At 43.4% G+C, this 9,472-nt stretch overlaps 1 protein-coding gene across 2 annotated transcripts in view; it reads left to right on the top strand.

Annotated features, from left to right (window-relative positions):
* Positions 1-4,807: 4,807 nt before the first annotated feature.
* SQOR (sulfide quinone oxidoreductase) overlaps positions 4,808-9,472 on the top strand; it is a 45,900-nt gene continuing 41,235 nt past the window's right edge. For both annotated transcript variants that reach the window (XM_081228074.1, XM_081228073.1), the window contains exon 1: positions 4,808-4,917. The gene's annotated coding sequence lies outside the window, so the exon portion shown is untranslated. The remainder of the gene's footprint in view (positions 4,918-9,472) is intronic.

Raw genomic sequence — 9,472 nt, 5'->3', positions numbered from 1 at the left:
TCCCAAACTCCTAATTTATCCCTCCTCCCCATTTCCCCTTTGGTAGCCATAAGTTTGTTTTCAAAGTCTGTGAGTCTGTTTCTGTTTTATAAATAAGTTCATCTGTATAATTTTTTTTTTAGATTCTACATATAAGTGATATCATATGATATTTGTCTTTCTCTGACTTACTTCACTTAGTATAATATCTAGGTCCATCCACGTTGCTGCAAACAACATAAGCCATTCTTTCTTATGGCTGACTAATATTCCATTGTATGTATGTACCACATCTTCTTTATCCATTCCTCTGTCAGTGGACATTTAGGTTACTTCCATGCCTTGGCTATTGTAAATAGTGCTGCAATGAACATTGGGGTGCATGTATCTTTTTGAATTAGGATTTTCTCTGGATATATGTCCAGGAGTGGGATTGCTGGATCATTTGGTAGTTCTATTTTTAGTTTTTTAAGGAACCTCCATACTCTTATGCATAGTGGTTGTACCAATTTACATTCCCACCAACAGTGTAGGAGGGTTCTGTTTTCTCCACACCCTCTCCAGCATTTATTGTTTGTAGACTTTTTTGATGATGGCCATTCTGACCAGTGTGAGGTGATACCTCATTGTAGTGTTGATTTGCATTTCTCTAATAATTAGTGATGTTGAACATCTTTTCATGTGCTTTTTGGCCATCTGTATGTCTTCTTTGGAGAAATGTCTATTTAGCTCTTCTGCCCATTTTTTTATTAGGTTGTTTGTTTTTTTGATATCGAGATCCAGGAGCTGTTTGTATATTTTGGAGATTAATCCCTTGGTCACTTTGTTTGCAAATATTTTCTCCCATTTTGTGGGTTGTCTTTTTGTTTTGTTTATGGTTTCCTTTGCTGTGCAAAAGCTTTTAAGTTTAGTTAGGTCCCATTTGTTTGTTTTTATCTTCATGACTCTAGGAGGTGATCCAAAAAGATATTGCTGCGATTTTTGTCAGAGAGTGTTCTGCTTATGTTTTCCTCTAAGAGTTTTATAGTATCTGGCCTTACATTTAGGTCTTTAATACATTTTATTTTTGTGTATGGTGTTAGAAAATGGTCTAATTTCATTCAGGCTGTGGAACTGGGAGGTGAGGTGGGGCATTTTGGAAATACACAGGGGCATTTTTATTTGTCAAGGTGATTAGGACACGATCTCTTGGCACTTAGAGGGTGGGAGCCGGGAATACCAACATCCTGTACTCTGTGGATAGTGCCATATACAATTAATTGTCCCGAGTCCTGCGTGATTTCTGGTGCCCCCTCTTGCCCCAACATTTAAGTATGAAAAAAAAAAAAAAGAAAGAAAGAAAAACAGGTGGGTTGATTGGAACATAGAGAAGAGGCAGAACCAAGGGAACAGTGGAGGTGGTGCCTGTAATCCCGGCCTTCCCCACCATGGCAGCTGAGCCTGCAGCCCCAGAGAACCCAGGAGTAGCAGGGGAGGCAGTACACATGACTCTGGCTTCCTGGCCACGGCAGTGCCTGCAGCCACAAGTAGCTGGGCAGCAGTGGCAGTGGTACCTAGGATACCGGCCCACCAGCTGCTGAGGTGCCTGTGACTCTAGCCCCGTGGTCTACCACCTGCAGTGGTGGACCCTGCAAACCTGACAACACTGGACACGGCAGAGGCAACTGCATGACCCCAGCCGGCCTCCACCCTCCCTCCCAGTGGTAATGGAGCCTGTGACTCAGGGGATCTTTGACGCAACAGAAGAGCCCACCATCCTGGTGCACAAAGCAGCCACATCAGCAACACTGACCCCAGAGGAGCAGAAATGATAAGGAGGGCCACACCTGTGACAGAGGTGGTAGAGGGTGGAAAGTACTGATTCTCAAACATAATTTATCAGAGGCAGTGCAGGGAAGAGAAACTCAAAACTTGTGCTATAGTGCCACCTACTGGAAAAACAAAAGAAAAGCCTCTAATTTCTAAGCTGTTGAATTGTTAGAATCATGCAGAAAGTTGTTGGCTACTTCAAATGCATGGCAGAGGAACAATTCATCAAACACCATGAAGAACCACAGTAACACCATACCACAAAAAGAAAATGACAATTCTCCAGGAACCAAACTTAAAGTCACAGAATATTGCGATCTCACTGGTAAGAGAATTCAAAATAGCTCTCATGAAGAAACTCAATGAGCTACAAGAAAACTCAGAAAGGCAGTTCAGTGAGCTCAGGAATAAAATCAGTGAACAGAAGGAATACTTTACCAAATATGTTGAAACTCTAAAAAAGAACCAAACAAATTCTCGAGCTGAATAAGTCAATAAATGAGATGAAGAATGCATTAGAAAGCACTGAAAATAAAGCAGACCATATGGAAGAGAGAATTAGTGAGCTTGAAGATAGAAATCTAGAAACGATACAACTAGAAGAGGAAAGAGAAATGAGATATTAAAAAAAGTGAGGAAATTCTATGCGAGTTATCTCTTTTAGGAAGGGTGACATTAGGGTAATGGGTATCCCAGAAGGAAGAAAGTGAGAAGGGAGCAGAGAATTTATTTAAATAATATCTGAGAATTTCCCAAACCTGGGGAAGGAACTGGTTATAGAAGTCCATGAAGCTAAGAGAACATCTCATTACCTAAATTCAAAAAGACCTTCTTCAAGACACATTATATTAAGACTGTCAGAAGTCAATGACAAAAAAATGAATTTTAAAGGCAACTGGGCAAAAAAGGATGGTAACCTACAAAGGAACCCCCATTAGGCTTTCAGCAGATTTCTTAGCAGAAACCCTACAGGCCAGGAGGAAGTGGAACGACATTCTTAAAATACTGAGAGATAAAAACTGTTGCCCAAGAATACTCTATCCAGCAAAATTATAGTTCATATTATAAAGGAGAAATAAACACTTTCCCAGACAAACAAAAGCTGAGAGAGTTCATCATCACTAGACCTTCCTTATACGAAGTGTTGAAAGGAGCTCTTTACCAGAAACAAAAAGGCAAAAGTACATAAAACTTTGAGCAAGGTGATAAACAGAACCAGAAAATTGCAACTCTCAATCAGAATAGGTTTTAAATACTTTATTATAGCATAAAGGTTAAAGGGGGGAGCAGAAAAAAATAACTAACTACAAATTATAAAAATAATTAAAATATAAAACTAAATTAAACTAAAAATATAAAACTATTTTTATAGTTATATAAAAATAACTATAACTACAAAAAATAACTATAACTATAACTTTGTAACAAGCTCACAACATAAAGAGATAATTTGAGACAAGAAAAACAAAAAGGGGGAAAAGGAAGAAACCCATATAGGTAAATGAAGATAAGATGCTATCAGCAGAAAAAGGATTATTTTACCTACGAGACATTGTGTACAAATCTCATGGTGACCACAAAACAAAAATCTAGAGCAGAGACACGAAACATAAAAAAAGAGGAAACTGAGAAAAATATCATAGAAAACCCCCAAACTAAAATAGCAGACAGAAACACAAGGAAAAAGAAACAATGGAGATATAGAGCAACCAGAAAACAAAAGGTAAAATGGCAGTACTAAGTCCTCATCTATTAATAATCACCCTAAACGTAAATGGATTGAATTCACAAATCAAAAGACACAGAGTGCCTGGATGGATTAAAAAACAAGACCCAACTATATGCTGCCTCTAGGAGACAAACCTCAGCTCCAAGGACAAGCATAAGCTAAAAATGAAGGGATGGCAGATGATACTCCAAGCAAATGGCAGACAAAAGTGGATGTAGCCATACTCATATCAGACAAAATAGACTTCAAGCCAAAAAAGATAACAAGTGACAAAAATAGACAGTACATAGGGACTTCCCTGGCAGTCCAGCAGTTAAGACTCTGTGCGCCCAATGCAGGGGGACAACTTTATTAGGTTGCTTTTCCGAGCTCTTACCTCTGTGATTGCCTCAATTTGAAGTTTGCTAGGGTTCCTCTTTAAAAAGAAAAAAAGTTGAAACAAAAAATTCAAAAAGAATTATTCAAAATTCACAGAACGAAATAAATGTAAAAGAAACGTAATTATACTTTCAAGGCACTTTAAAGTCTAACACATCTGAAGTTATAAAAGCTTAAAATTGCAGTAAGACTTCTGGACACCCTATATATGTTATAAAAAGGTGCTCTAGATCTGATGTGGTCGAGGACCACTCACCTACGCTTCGCACCTACTTAGAGCAGCCAACTGAAAACATCCAGTCATCAAAGTAGGACGCAACGTGGTGTGGAGACCAGTGTCTGAAAGCCAGCTGACCCTGACCTCCACCCTGAGGGAAGAGCGCTGCTCCGGCGCTTACCAAGGCAAGTTTTGGGGCTTCTCTGAGCCCCGGTTACTTTATCTGTGAAATGAACGCGGGAACAGCTGTCTCTCTGGACAGTTTTGGGAACCAGATGAGAAGCCCAGCAGGACGTCCAGCTCACTGGACGACCCGAAGCAAACCGCCAGGGCCTCTATCCACAGCCCAGCCTTCACATTTGTTCCTCCCAGTTACGCAACAGTGTAGGCACCCGGGAATGGGGGGAGCGACAGGTGGCCTCCGTGCCCTCCTATGTCGCGCCAAGGGCGCCCGGCCGCGCTCCAGGGTGCGCTGCGGGTAGGGGCGTCTGCCCTGCCAGCAGCGCCCCGGGCCCTGTGGACTCGCAGCGCCCCGGGCCCTGTGGACTCGCGTCCCTGGCTGTATCCTGTGCGCGCTCGAAGCCCGGGTGCAGCTTGCACTTGGCCTTGGTTCCCCGGCCCGTGGCGCCGGGCGGGGCAGCGGCGGGACCTATCCGGAACTTTCCTGGGGTGGGGGTGGGCTCGCTTTCCCCGCCTCCAGCTTCCGCCCAGGGCCGGGCGGGCCCCAGCAGAGGCGAGAGCCCTCGCAGTGAGCGGCTGCTTTTGCTGCGCCAACGCTGTGGCCGGAGGCTCTGCGCACCCCGGGGTAAGAGGCATCCCGCGGCCTCTATCGGGCACTTGGCTGGGGGAGGGGGACCGGGCGGGGACAGAGATCACCCCTAAAGCCGATTGTTAACCCAACTCTGTCCCAGCAGCTGGGACTGCGCGGCCCCTGTGTGTCGGGTTACATCCCTCTTCACACTTTTCTTCCCCACCCCCCGGCATCTACAGCTAGTGCTGCCCTTACTGGAACCCGGGTCTTGGGACTCCTTCCGGCAGTGTCGTGCCTCGGGGTCGCGGAGAGGCTGACCTGCGAGGGGTGGTTAAAAACCCGAAGTATCCGTCGTCTTGTGTATGGGAATTTCTTGGTATCTTAGTGTGTGGGAATTTCTGGCACCTTCCGCTTGTTGACACTCAGCATGGTTCCCAGGGCGCGAGGGGTGCTCAGCCCCCGGGGGTAGGAAGTGACGTCTGCTTGCCCACAGTGGGGCACATTTATCTACACAGCTTGTGGCACGGAGGGGCGCTCAAGGAGTCAGCTTCAGCTGCGGCTGGAACCAGCAGAGGAGAGCATTTAGGGCACGTACTGAGCAGGAACTGGTGGAAAGGGTAGAAAGGGTCCTCTCGTGGAATTGGGGTCCTTTCCTTTCCTTTTCGCTTCTCTCTTTTAGTTATAAAAGAATCCCAACCTAGCTTCTTACTCAACGACACAGTGAGCAGAGCCTCTGGATTTGCCTGGGCTGCCCATTGCTGTAATGTAGGGTTCTGACCCATTTTTCTGCTAATGGCACTTTGGCATTTCTGGGAAGACTAAGGACCACTTCTTGGTGCAGTACTTTTGAAGGTGTAAAATAAAAGGCATAGTAGTATAAAGGAAACCTATTCCAAAACACTTGTCAACATATTAAAAGAATTTATGCAGTAGTATATGTGCCTTTCGAAAAAAATGAATGCATTAAGTAACATGATCTAGCAGTGGATCTAATAGCTTTCATAATTTTGAAATAGTAATGAACATAAATAATATTTCAAGATTTGGGCAATGCTTGTAATATAAGAAAATATCTGTGATTTCTATTGGTGACAAAGTCATAGGTACTGCTAGTACTGCTGGGGTTTCTTGCATAAATATATGAAGAAAGTGCTAAAGTTCAGTTAGAGGTTAGTGAAAATAAAGATATAAATTTTTATCTTCCACCCAAGTTCAGGAAGTCAGGTCACGTGGCTTCTGGTCTTGACACTTCCACTGACTAGCAACACGAGCTTGTCTTTGGACTTCTTTTCACCTTGGCTTCTTCATTGTATGGTGGAGGCCATCATCATTATGTCCCCAATCCTGGTACATGGAATGTAGTCAATAAATATTGTTTGAATGAATAAGTGCATTGGAGAGGGTTGCTTATAACCACATCTAAAAAACCCAGAATTTATCCAGGAGACAGCTGGTGGTTTGCGAAATGACTCTGCTTAAAATTCGAGCTGCTTTTTCCTACTGGCTGAACAATGGTAGAAACACATCTGGAGCTGGAGGGCTTGAAATGTCAGTCGGGGCCTATGGGTCTGTGCGTGTGGGTCTGTGTGGCTGGTGTTTTGCCAGATAAAATGAAATTGAGTGTTGATAGGAAACTAGAACTACTTTGCAGAGCAGTTTCTCCTCCATCTTGCGTGTGTCTAGGCCTGTTAATCTGATGTGATGTAACGCAGGAAATTGTCTTATAGGGAGTGGAGACAGACCCATGATGAGGCATTTCTGGGCACGTAAGGACATTTCTCTTTCCTCTTTTCTTTTCACATTACCCTGCTCCGTCACCCATTACATAACTCCTCTATGACCCTTGAAGATTTGGTAAATAGGAGCAGAATGTGAAAGTTGCTATAAGCTGCCTAGACTAGACTTAAAGCCAACTAGTTGCTTCTTAATTCCCAGCCTTAAAAGTCTATGTAATCCAATAAATGTGGAATGTAATAGGAAGAAGAAAAGTAGATCCAGCCAGTGAACCCTGTGGTTTACTTTGTAAAATTGCTAACTTGGGGCAGAGAGATGGGGAGAGAACTTTGTAAAGAACAGTAAATTTAGAGCACGCTGGGTCTGTCTATGCCTGTAACTTTGAAGAGGGCAAATGCTGGTGTTATGGACTGAATTGTGTCCCCTCAAAAATTCATATGTTGAAGCCCTAATCCTCGTACCTTAGGATCTTACTGTTTGGAGAGGGCCTTTAAAAAGGTAATTAACATTAAATGAAATCATAAGCGTGGGGCCCTAATCCATTATGACTAGTGTCCTTATAGGAGAGGAAAAGACACCAGGGGTGTGCAGAGACAAGACCATTTGAGGGCATAAGAAGGTCCAAGCCTAGGAGAGAGGCCTCATGAGAAACTAAACATGCTGACACCTTGATTTTGGACTTCTAGCCTCTAGAACTGTGAGAAATCAATTTCTGTTGTTTGAGCCACCCAGTCTGTGGTATTTTGTTATGGCAGCCTGAGCAGAATAATATATAGGCTGAGGAATTTTACATTGAATGTGAGCTCTTTATTCTCTTTCTTCCTTTGTTGCACTGACCTTCAAGGCCATGTGTTCCAAATGATGTTGCTAAAAGATGGAGGAGGAAGGCTCAACCCAGATAAGTTTTCTTGTGTCAAGCCGCTGATATTTCTGGTTCAGTTTTTGCTGTAGGATAGCCTGATGTTAATCAGGCAGACTAATTCAACCTGGACCTTGCCTTTTGAAAACAAAAGCTAAGCATCTGTCCTTTTGGTTCTGCAGTTCCATGGGATGAACCCTCCTTGAGGCAGTGGATGCCTCACATCTGGATGTATGAGTGGGGTTGACTCCCAGGGTAACTGGGAATCTCAAGGTGAAAAGAGTTGGTTAATATATCAAAATATTATACTGCTGCAATTACATAGGGCCCCAAGAGACCTTGTTCTTGAACTTCCAGCCTCTAGAACTGTGAGAAAATAAATTTCTGTTGTTTAGCTGTGGGTTCTCTCTCTCTCTCTCTCTCTCTCTCTCTCTTTTTTTTAATGGCAGCTCTAACAAGTTAATATAACTTGGCACTCTATTAAGTCGTGATCCCAGCAGGTCCATCACTTTCTTTTAGGACCCCTCTCCTTTACCTACCCAAGAATATCTTATGCTCTCTTTCTGCAGACACTCTGTATTGTCCCTTGGATCTTGTCTGAGGTCGTTAAGGCCTTCTTCACCTTCATGGTCCTGACTGTTAGGAAAAACAGTCTTAAGCAAATGACCAGCCTAGCTGCTGAGCCATGTACAGAGCAGATGCTTTTATAAATGCATGGTGGGTAAAGGGATGATGGTGTTGGTGATCATCCTTAAGTACCATGGGGTAATTCCTTTCCGGTCATAATGAATTTACAAATTTGACCCTAGCCCAGCCCTCAGGGAGCTTTCATTCTGTGTAGCTGGGAACCAGCAGCTCTAGCCCAATCTATAGTAATGGAGAGGAAATATCTGTGTCTTTATCCTGGGACCAATCCCTGACTTCTGGAAGGGGGAGGCCTCAATATTGGGGCCTATGGTGATTTCAATCTATGATACTTTCTTTTTCCCTTGGCAGTTTGCTGTAAGGCAGCCCATGGTGTCTTCATAGGAAAATAATGTGTTTTAACAATCACCTCGTTTACAGTATAGATTGTGAGAACATCCCAAGGAGGTGCTGCAGTTAGTAAATGTGGTTTTGTGTTTCTGTGAGCATGTGCATGGTGCTTTAAGTGGGTGACGGGCCATCCTATTCTCTGGCCAACTGGGTTTGCACGATAATCGTGAGCCTTTCAAGGTCTAGGTAATCAAATCCAAGCTTGTTTTGAGTCATAGAGTAGGAGGGACCTTTGAAGTCAACTGGACACATCCACTTATTTTACACTCGTGGAAGAGGACTCAAAGCGGTTGCGACTTTCCCATGGCTCCACAATGTCTGTTTCCTCACTTATAAACAGGGATAATAATACCAACCTCTTGGGTTGTTGTGAGAAATTATGTGAAGTTCACAGTGTAATGCCTGTCACATAGAAAACCTTCAATAATTTTTTCTGATGTTTTTGTTGTGTCTGGGATAGTGCACAGCAACTGCCCAGTGAATCATGGTCAGCAATGGTGCTGGTGTCAGACTTGGGGGAATAGAAAGGGAGATATGGTTTCCATTCTGATTATGTTCAAGGCTTGGTTACAAACCATTGTCATTCTTTGCTGCAGTAGTTCAGAGCTCCAGTCAATTTATGGAGTTAGTAGGACAAGTATTCCCATTTGAGTATCTGCTTGTGAACCTCTATCTCCCTTTCCCCCTCGTTTAGAGGATCACAGAGTTTAAAAAAGGAAGGGACCTTTGAAACTACCCAGTCCAATCCTTTATTCCACTGATGAAGAAAACATGACCCAAAATAGTTAAGGACAAGCCCTACCTGGCACTACCTGGAATGTGGACCTGGGTCTCCTAACTCCTGACATGTCCTCAGATAAGGCTTTTGCAGGAATGGGGAACTGTGTCATTTATTTAGACATAGGAAAGACACTAGCTTAGGGAACCTGGCACACCTGTTACTGTGTCTACCCCCTCATTCTATTGTAACCATTAAAGTAT

Source organism: Mesoplodon bidens (assembly GCF_964165515.1).
Source record: "Mesoplodon bidens genome assembly, chromosome: 3".
NCBI classification, from domain to species: Eukaryota; Metazoa; Chordata; class Mammalia; order Artiodactyla; family Ziphiidae; genus Mesoplodon; species Mesoplodon bidens.
The sequence above is the reverse complement of the archived record's forward strand: the minus strand, read 5'-3'. Positions and strand labels throughout refer to the sequence as shown.